Genomic DNA, 9486 nt, shown 5'->3' on the forward strand with positions numbered 1-9486 from the left:
ATGTCATTTACGTTTTCTGTAATTACTTATTAATAAAGATTTGAAAAATTATGATAACCATCGTATTATCTTAATTTACTGTCATGTCAATGCATCATAGAACTTTTATTCACAACAAGCATAACATAACTATTATGCCGCTATGAGTACACAGTTCCAACGGAGCGCCCTATGGAAGCGTCAGGCACAGCCTTCCTATAAGGAGCGCGATTCACATTTACGAGATGTACAATCCTGTTTATTTAGAAATAAATGATTAGTTACAGGGAGCCCCATGGCTGTTCGTTGGGTTTAAATTAAGCAAAATCACACGAGAGGGAGTGTGTTATACTGAATATCAGCACGGCTGTGATTCGGTCGTAGGTACCAAAATAACCCGTTTATATATCTGATCTGACGATTTTTTTCCGTCTTCTGTTCCTAGCTATATTACGGCTGCGTTCGTAAATTTGCCCTGGAAATCTGATCAGCACTCAAGGAATGCCTCTTCTCTTTTTTGATCGCTATTATGCCGCTATGAGTACACCGACCAACGCGACGCGGACCGACCAACGCGACGCGGACCGACCAACGCAGAACTATAAACTGTGAGAGCCCTTGCGTAGGCTACCGCGTAGCCGCGCGTAAATTCGACGCAGAAGTATAAATTGGGCAAATCATCATGCTGCCTGGGTTTGTAACACATTTTAAACAGCCCTGTTAAGCCTCATTATGTAATAACCTGCACATTATGTAATAAATCGCCTGAACGCAAAATGTAATAACGTTTGCCTTATTATGTAATAAATGTATTACATATTGTGCAGGTTATTACAAAATGCGGCGGTTGCACTTTTTTGTAACACAATTGAAAAAATGGAAATGTAATAAATATATTTGACCATGAAAAGCATTTTAATTCTCCAACATAAAAAAAAATCCAGAATTGCATGTGTTGAAACTAAATAGTATTTCGATTGACCACTATGACATTTGTCATATATTTGGTCATATATTCATATATATATATAATAATATATTAATATATATATATATATATATATTCATATATTCATATATTTTGTCATATATTTGTCAATATAACTATTGACATATGCTGATTTGGTTGCTTTCTTCTCAAGTTATGAAGCCCCCAATGGCAATTTGCTTGTTTTAGAGACATTCTGAAGACCTGATAACTCATTCCTTCAGGGGATCATATTATTGTTATAGGGTTAGGGTTAGGGTTGCCTTGTCAATTAACATTATGCATCGTTTCAAAGCATTTAAACGTACTGAGTGCGCTGCGGTGCTTGTTACTTTTTTCTTTTATTTTTAACTTTTTAAAAATCATAGCCAGGGCTGAAAGTGGATTGAAGTTCTTGCAGGTAGCCTAACTATACTACAATACAAAGTGGAGTCCGCACTCCGCACGCTGCTAGAAGACTGCTCCCAGTAGATTCATTTTGATGTTTCAGTCAAACAAGACCTCCAGAAAAGGTACAGTTAGGTCCATATATATTTGGACACGGACATAATTTGTGTTGTTTTAACTGTTTACCAAAACATCTTCAGGTTACAGTTATATAATGAATATGGGCTTAAAGTGCAGACTCTCAGCTTTAGGGTAAGGGTATTCACACATCCAAATTGAAGGAAGGGTTTAGGAATTACAGCTCTTATATGTAGCTCCCTCTTTTTCAAGGGACCAAAAGTAATTGGACAATTGACTCAAAAGCTGTTTCATGGGCCAGTGTGGGATATTCCTTCATTATTTCTTTATCAATTAAGCAGGTAAAAGGTCTGAGTTGATTCCAAGTGTGGCATTTGCATTTGGAAGCTGTTGCTGTATACGCACAACATGCAGTCAATGGAGCTCTCAATGCAAGTGAAAAAGGCCATCCTTAAGCCTGATTTATACTCCTGCGTCGAATTTACGCGCGGCTACGCCGTACGCGAGGGCTCTCCAAGTTTATAGTTCTACGTTGGTCCGCGGACCACGTCGCGTTGGTCGGTGTACTCATAGCTGCATAATAGCGATCAAAAAACTTAAATTTTTTATGCTTGTTGTAAAGAAAATGTCTATAATGCATTGAAATGACAGTAAACTAAGATAATACGATGGTTATCATACATGTCCAAATCGTTCAAATCTTTATTAACCCTTCTGCACCGAAATGTGCCGCCGCTGGCACAAATCCGCACACAACATTGAAATTACCGTAATTTCTAAACGGTTTGTGCAATCGAAAAAATTCCATATTATATGGTGCCACTCTGTTGTGTTGTGATAATAATAATAATAATAATAATAATTCATTGAATTTATTTAGCGCTTTTCCGAGGCTCAAAGACGCTGATTGGTAGCACTGGGACTTTTAAACAGGGATTGTAATGTTAGTAGCCTAATTAAAGTATACAATGGGTAGTGGAGACAGAAATGGTAATAAAAAGCACAACATGGTGCATACAAATTGACCAGAATGCAGGGAATTAAGTGTTACATTCTCAAAATTGTGCCACCCATGCCAGCCCGACAGGCGCACATAACAGGCGCACCCCTGCGCTTTCAGAACGAAATGTCACGTCGGAATTCGACGTTTGGATGCGAACGACAGACGTCGAATCCTGACGTCTGCCGTGTGAGACCAGGTTGCTAATTGATACTCTTCAGCTGCAGCACCCCAGCTAAGTCTGATCACGGATGAGCGGTGGTATTTTCACTATATTGGGAATTTACATGGTGAAATGCATTCTTAGACATGACTACATCGTCATGATTACAAAGATGCCACTTGAAATGCATGAAATCCAAGTTTATTTGTGTCTTACACACACGTTCGCCTAATATTTTACTGCCTGTAGCCCAGTCACGAATGGTCCCAGTATTGTAGCTTCAGATGTAGCTTCAGGCGGAACAAGTTGGGTTGTATTTTGCTTGCTGTAGCAAGCAGCACTATATGTTATTGCTCATATATATTTATTTTCATCCTGTTCTTTTACCAACTGATAAGACAACAATACATTAAGCTAGTTACTTTAGCTAGCTAAAAATATTGCCCCCCCCCAAATCATTTTACAACTTGTTTAGCTAATATCTTCCAACATTTCTGTCGAACCCCGCAATGAAGGTATCTAAGCAATGTAATAGCTAGCGAACAGAAGTGGGGAAAAAACATCAGATCAGATATATAAAATAGTTATTTTAATAAACTGGACACATTTTTGGAATATATATGGTTACTTTCTCACCTGAAAACATATTAAAACTTCATAAAATGACATGTTAACACCTGTAGAGGCAAAATTACAGCTTTTAGCCAATGGAGGTTGCCTGGGAGGCAGTATGCATACTGCAGTGTAAACGGCCGGCTGGTATTGGCATACTTATTATGAATTTAGTAGGCAGTATGCAGTATATGAGTATGCTAGTATGCAGTATGCCATTTCAAACACAACCCGGGTGTCAACAGCACATCCTAAATAGGCGTGGCCACAGGTGCGCTGCATCTACCAATCAGGCCTCCTCCCTCACTGCCATCCTGCAAGACAACAAACAGAACAAGGACAGCAGAGAGGGTGGAGGCTCTTTTTCATTAACTCTGCAGGCTCTTAGGTACTTTTTAGCAAACCGTAACCTAAGCGTCCTGTTTTTGTGGCCAACTTGTGGTTTGCACTGTGCAGTACAGTACTCTCTGTTAGAGAGGGTTCCTGGTCTGTGGATGGTAGACTGACACATTCACTATCTGTTAGAGAGGTTTCATCTGTTAGAGGGTTCATCTGTTAGAGGGTTCATCTGTTAGAGGGTTCATCTGTTAGAGGGTTCCTCTGTTAGAGGGTTCATCTGTTAGACGGTTCATCTGTTAGACGGTTCATCTGTTAGAGCAGTGGTTCTCAACCTTTTTTGGGCCAGCGCCCCCCTGTCCATTATCCAGGTCTCTTACCGCCCCCCATCAAAAATTTTGTTATTAATGTTGACTAATATTCTGTGTTATATCATTTAAAAAGCATGTCACTGAATGCCAAATAATGGATTTGATTTAACTGGGCAGTTGGAATATCATTATCATTAGTTTACCAGAGAGCAGAAAAGCCATGTGAATAAAAATGCTGTTTATGAGTGTTAAACAAACTCAGACAACATCAGAGAATACAAACAGACTGTTTTATGATGCTAATATGTATTAATTTTTTATTAGACTTTGTTAACACAGTTCCAAAGTTCAGAGCACTGCGCTCTGGGACCGCTCAGAGATGGGTGCTCTGACTGAAAAGACGGTTTGCCCGAGCGAACTGACCGTTTACGAACGTACCTGTAATAACACTGCTGACAGCTGATCAATCGCAAGCAGACAGAGTAGTGGTTTCCTATAGCAACAAAAGACGCTGACAGCTGTTCGGAGTGCTTATGTGTTCGTTTCCAGGGCATCACATGAGGAGCAACATATCACTAAAAAGCGATCGTATATTTTAGTTTGTAAACGTTAAGACGAACACATCGCAATGCTAACCTCAGAATGGCACTAGGGCAGGGGCGTGTCCAGGGGGGGCCAGGGGTGGCCCGTGCCACCCCTGAAATCTGATTGGCCACCCTAGGTGCCACCCTGATTGATTGGCCATCTGCCTAGTCACTCAGAGCAGAGGCCACTTCGCGCCACGAGACGAACTTTTCGAACAGAACACATTTTTGATCAGCGGTGAGGTGTGCTGGTCTTGGCGCTCCTGAAGAAATGTGAGTACCATTAATAACGTTAGACTTTTGCATAGCTACATATAGGCTACGGTGTTGTGCTAGTGGTTAAAACGTTTTGCTTCACTTGGAATCAGAGTTTAGGATAAAATTCGCTTTGCTCTGGTTGTTTGGAGCTGTGAGAACGCACATTCGAAGTCACTCCCGGAGCAAACAACCAACACATGGTCCGGCGCTTGAAAAGGGTGGTTTCACTCTGATTAGAAACGACGCATCGAGGCTGTCCATAGGAAAACAACAGCGCATGCGTGTTGATCTGGATAAGAGCGGGACAAACGGGCAGTTTTCTATTTTCCTGACCAATCAACTACCACGTATGTTGCTTCAATTGCCTATGTTACTTTGTTTACATAAAGGGCTGTGAGAACGCAAATCAGAAATAATTTATGCAACAATGTTGCAAACTCATCCGCTTGCTCTGGGTCATGATTCAGATTTTCATGTAAGAACATGACCTTAGTAGCCCAATTAAAGTATACAATGGGGAGTGGAGACAGAAATGGTAATAAAAAGCACAAAATGGTGTGTACAAATTCACCAGAATGCAGGGAATTAAGTGTTAAATTCTCAAAATTGTGCCACCCATGCATAACAAGGTGCCCCACCTGGGCCACCCCAGTGAAAAAGGTCTGGACACGCCACTGCACTAGGGATAACATCCACAACAACACTTAACAGTAATACATTTATGTAATATACTGTAATGAACCTGCGAGGGGAAGGGACATTCGTATCTGATTTCTCCAGGTTAGATTATTGGTAAGCGACAGAGAACTTTCCGGACTGGTTTATTACAATACGATCGCTTTTTTGAGATAGGTTGTTCCTGCTGTGATGTTCTGGTATGGTGGTATGGTATTAGCACTCATTTTAACTAAATTAAATAAGCTGTATTGAAAGGAAGCGAACGAAGCGAACGCATAAACGCAGAGGGTAGTGTGTATACGCGGGGAGGGAGTATTTGGCACGACAGGCTTACGTCACCGGCGGGGACATGGACTGAGTATCAAAACTAACATAAGAAATATTCTCTCTCGCTTATAGCCAACAATTACAATGAGCCTACAAACTGAAACACATGTCACTCAAGCATAGCCTACAAGGAAAACACTCATAGAAATTAAACAAGACCGTAAATTAAACAACACCGTATCGCTGTTAGATGAGCAACACAAATTAAATAGCCTATTCCTCATAAATCTTCGCCAACTGGCTAAATCCAAAGACAATCAACTATTTACAGTTATATAGCCTATTCCACTCCTATCCGTGTTCATTTGCGGGTGCTATGCAAGAAAAGGATGGCAAGGGTTGAAACATGACATTACAGATGGGATGAACCTGGGTTCTTTCTATCGTAGACTAGCATAGTATTGCAATTTCTGCACTGTACATGAACTGTCAAGATTCTTCTACAATGCAGCTTACCCAGACACATTGGAAACTATCAAAAGCTCTGCCTTTGCTAGCTGAGTTTTTAGCTTCATCTTCTTGTTGACACTCTCACTTTAAAAAAAATGTGGGCGCTGCGCTACGTGTGTCTGCATCACAGAGCCCGGCCAAGTTCAGAACACTGCGCTCTGGGAGCGCTCAGAGATGGGCGCTCTGACTGAAAACACGGTTTGTCCGAGCGAAATGACCGTTCGTGCATTTACGAACGTACCCGTAATAACACTGCTGACAGCTGTTTTTCATGAGAAAAATACTTAATGCGCGAACGCCCCCCAAGAACACCTCAACGCCCCCCCTTTTAAAATATCTGCTCCAGCGCCCCCCGATGTTGTCTAAACGCCCCCTGGGGGGCGGTACCGCCCCCGTTGAGAAACGATGTGTTAGAGGGTTCATCTGTTAGAGGGTTCCTCTGTTAGAGGGTTCATCTGTTAGAGGGTTCATCTGCTAGAGAGGGTTCATCTGTTAGAGGGTTCATCTGCTAGAGAGGGTTCATCTGTTAGAGGGTTCATCTGTTAGAGGGTTCATCTGTTAGAGAGGGTTCATCTGTTAGAGGGTTCATCTGTTAGAGGGTTCATCTGCTAGAGAGGGTTCATCTGTTAGAGAGGGTTCATCTGTTAGAGGGTTCATCTGTTAGAGAGGGTTCATCTGTTAGAGGGTTCATCTGTTAGAGGGTTCATCTGCTAGAGGGTTCATCTGTTAGAGGGTTCATCTGTTAGAGGGTTCATCTGTTAGAGCAGGGGTCGGCAATAGGCGGCCCGCGGGCCATTGCTGGCCCATCACCAATAATATTTGGCCCAGCAGAATATTTTGAGAATCCACTTTTTTTTTTTCTTTTTTTTTTTTTTTTACAATATCCGACCGACAGTCCCACATATAGCGCCTATACTGTCCGAATAGAGAATCTACCTCCACCTGAATAATGCTTATTGTACTTTTATCCATGTTGAGAGTGAATGACACAGGGACAGACAATCAGGCAGCGGGGTGCACCGAAGCGCACTGACACTGAACCCCTCATAGTCAATCATAAGTAGGTGGACAACGTGTAGTGCTGAAATAGCCGTGTGTGGTTTGAAAAAAATAACACCAGCTCAGTAAATAATTCAAACGTAATGTTTACGTATATGTGACTGCAACACACATATGAACAGTAACAAAGCAAATTCAGTTTAATATTCTGAAAAACATTGACAACAAAATCGGTGAAAAAAAGAAAAGAAAGAAAAGTAATCCGCTTATGCGAGGGGTGGTGGTGCATAGGCCTATGCTCCTGAAACGACAGAGCAAACACGCTATTAGGGATAATAATTACAATGAGCCATTCATTCAAAATATACAAAATACAATTAGGTTATTAAATACAATAACGACAGGCTTGGTACTCACTTAATGTGAAAAGTGGCATCTCCCATCGGTCAGTATTTGCTTGATATCTGGTTATATGGACGTCACTTTAATCCGCAGGCAGTTCTCAAGTTTTTTTTTGCATCAATCGATTCCTCTCGTGCGTCTTTATCACATTCATTGAGGAAAAGGACGACTCGCATGTATAGAAAGGGAACATTGTGAGCACGGAAGATGTGAGTCTCACAACGGCTTTGCGTTGATGAAACCAGGTAGGATGAACATTATAGTTCGCTGTCCATTCCTCTTTAAATGCCCTGTTTTCACCGTCAACTTTCCTCTTTACACCTTTGGAGAGTGACATGATGTTTCTCTTGCTAGTTAGCAGGTTAAATGTTTAGCTAACTTCACCCGGCAGGCAAACAACCAATCCAATAATAATGTGACCTTGTCTGGGAGGAGGGGGGAATCATTCAGAATGAAAGTATGTTAAATAATTATTAGAATAAGCTAGGCTGCGCTACATCGTCAGTCCACACATTTATTATTCAAAACTATGGAAAAGGGTGAAACTACGTTTCAACGTTGTTGAGAATCACAACACAAACTTGCTAGTCAAGCCAAAATACTGCAACGTAATGGATTGGACTGCTACCTAGTTAACTACAACACTACTTTACATTGTTACCTAGTTAACTACAACACTACTTTACATTGTTATCTAGTTAACTACAACACTACTTTACATTGTTACCTAGTTAACTACAACACTACTTTACATTGTTACCTAGTTAACTAGAACACTACTTTACATTGTTACCTAGTTAACTACAACACTACTTTACATTGTTACCTAGTTAACTACAACACTACTTTACATTGTTACCTAGTTAACTACAACACTACTTTACATTGTTACCTAGTTAACTACAACACTACTTTACATTGTTACCTAGTTAACTAGAACACTACTTTACATTGTTACCTAGTTAACTACAACACTACTTTACATTGTTACCTAGTTAACTACAACACTACTTTACATTGTTAGCAGGCTCACAAAACAAGCTGTGTTAGTTGACTAGCGATGTGTACATTTTTCAAAAGAAAAGTCAAAGCATTAGAACGTGTCACATTTTTTAACAATCAATTACTTATGAATGAATGAATGAATGAATGAATGAATGAATGGAATGAATGAATGGTCTTTATTGTCATTGCTACAGTACAGGTACCAAACAACGACATTTAGGAGGGGTGGCTCCCCTGGTGTTAGGAAAAAAAAAAAAAAAAAAAAATCGGGCCCGCCATCTAGTGGCTCAAAAAAAATTTGGCCCGAGGCCAAACCTAATTGCCGACCCCTGTGTTAGAGGGTTCATCTGTTAGAGGGTTCATCTGTTAGAGAGGGTTCATCTGTTAGAGAGGGTTCCTGGTCTGTGGATGGTAGACTGACACATTCACTATCTGTTAGAGAGTGTTCCTGGTCTGTGGGACAGTTGTTTTTGGAGCGGTTTTCTTTACCATGGTGAGCGTTGTTGTGGTCGTTGCGAGTACTTGTAATGGACATATCGCTAAGCCACGCCCCCTTTGAAAACACGGGCAAACAAACAACGCTTCACTGACAGTGACTGACTGACTGACCGTGACTGAATGACATTCAATGACTTACAATGGCGGGAGTTGCCACATTTCAGATTTCTGATTTACCACAGCAAGTAATAGACATGTTTTTTAAAAGATGACAAGAATATTTTGTCTAGAAGCTTTTCATCATCAGATATTAGCGAGTTGTTTGTCCGAGTTTTCTGCCTGTAGTGACTTTTGCTGTGATATGATTGGACAATTTCTATTTTGTGGTGTCCATTGGTTACCTCTGACACCTGCCTGTGTGCGTGTGTTGTAGGGGTCCAGGGGATCATCGAGGCCTACCGCGTGGCCCTGCCGCAGGTGTGTCTCTACGG

Source organism: Nansenia antarctica (genome assembly GCF_963989245.1).
Source record: "Nansenia antarctica genome assembly, chromosome: 6".
Taxonomy (NCBI): Eukaryota; Metazoa; Chordata; class Actinopteri; order Argentiniformes; family Microstomatidae; genus Nansenia; species Nansenia antarctica.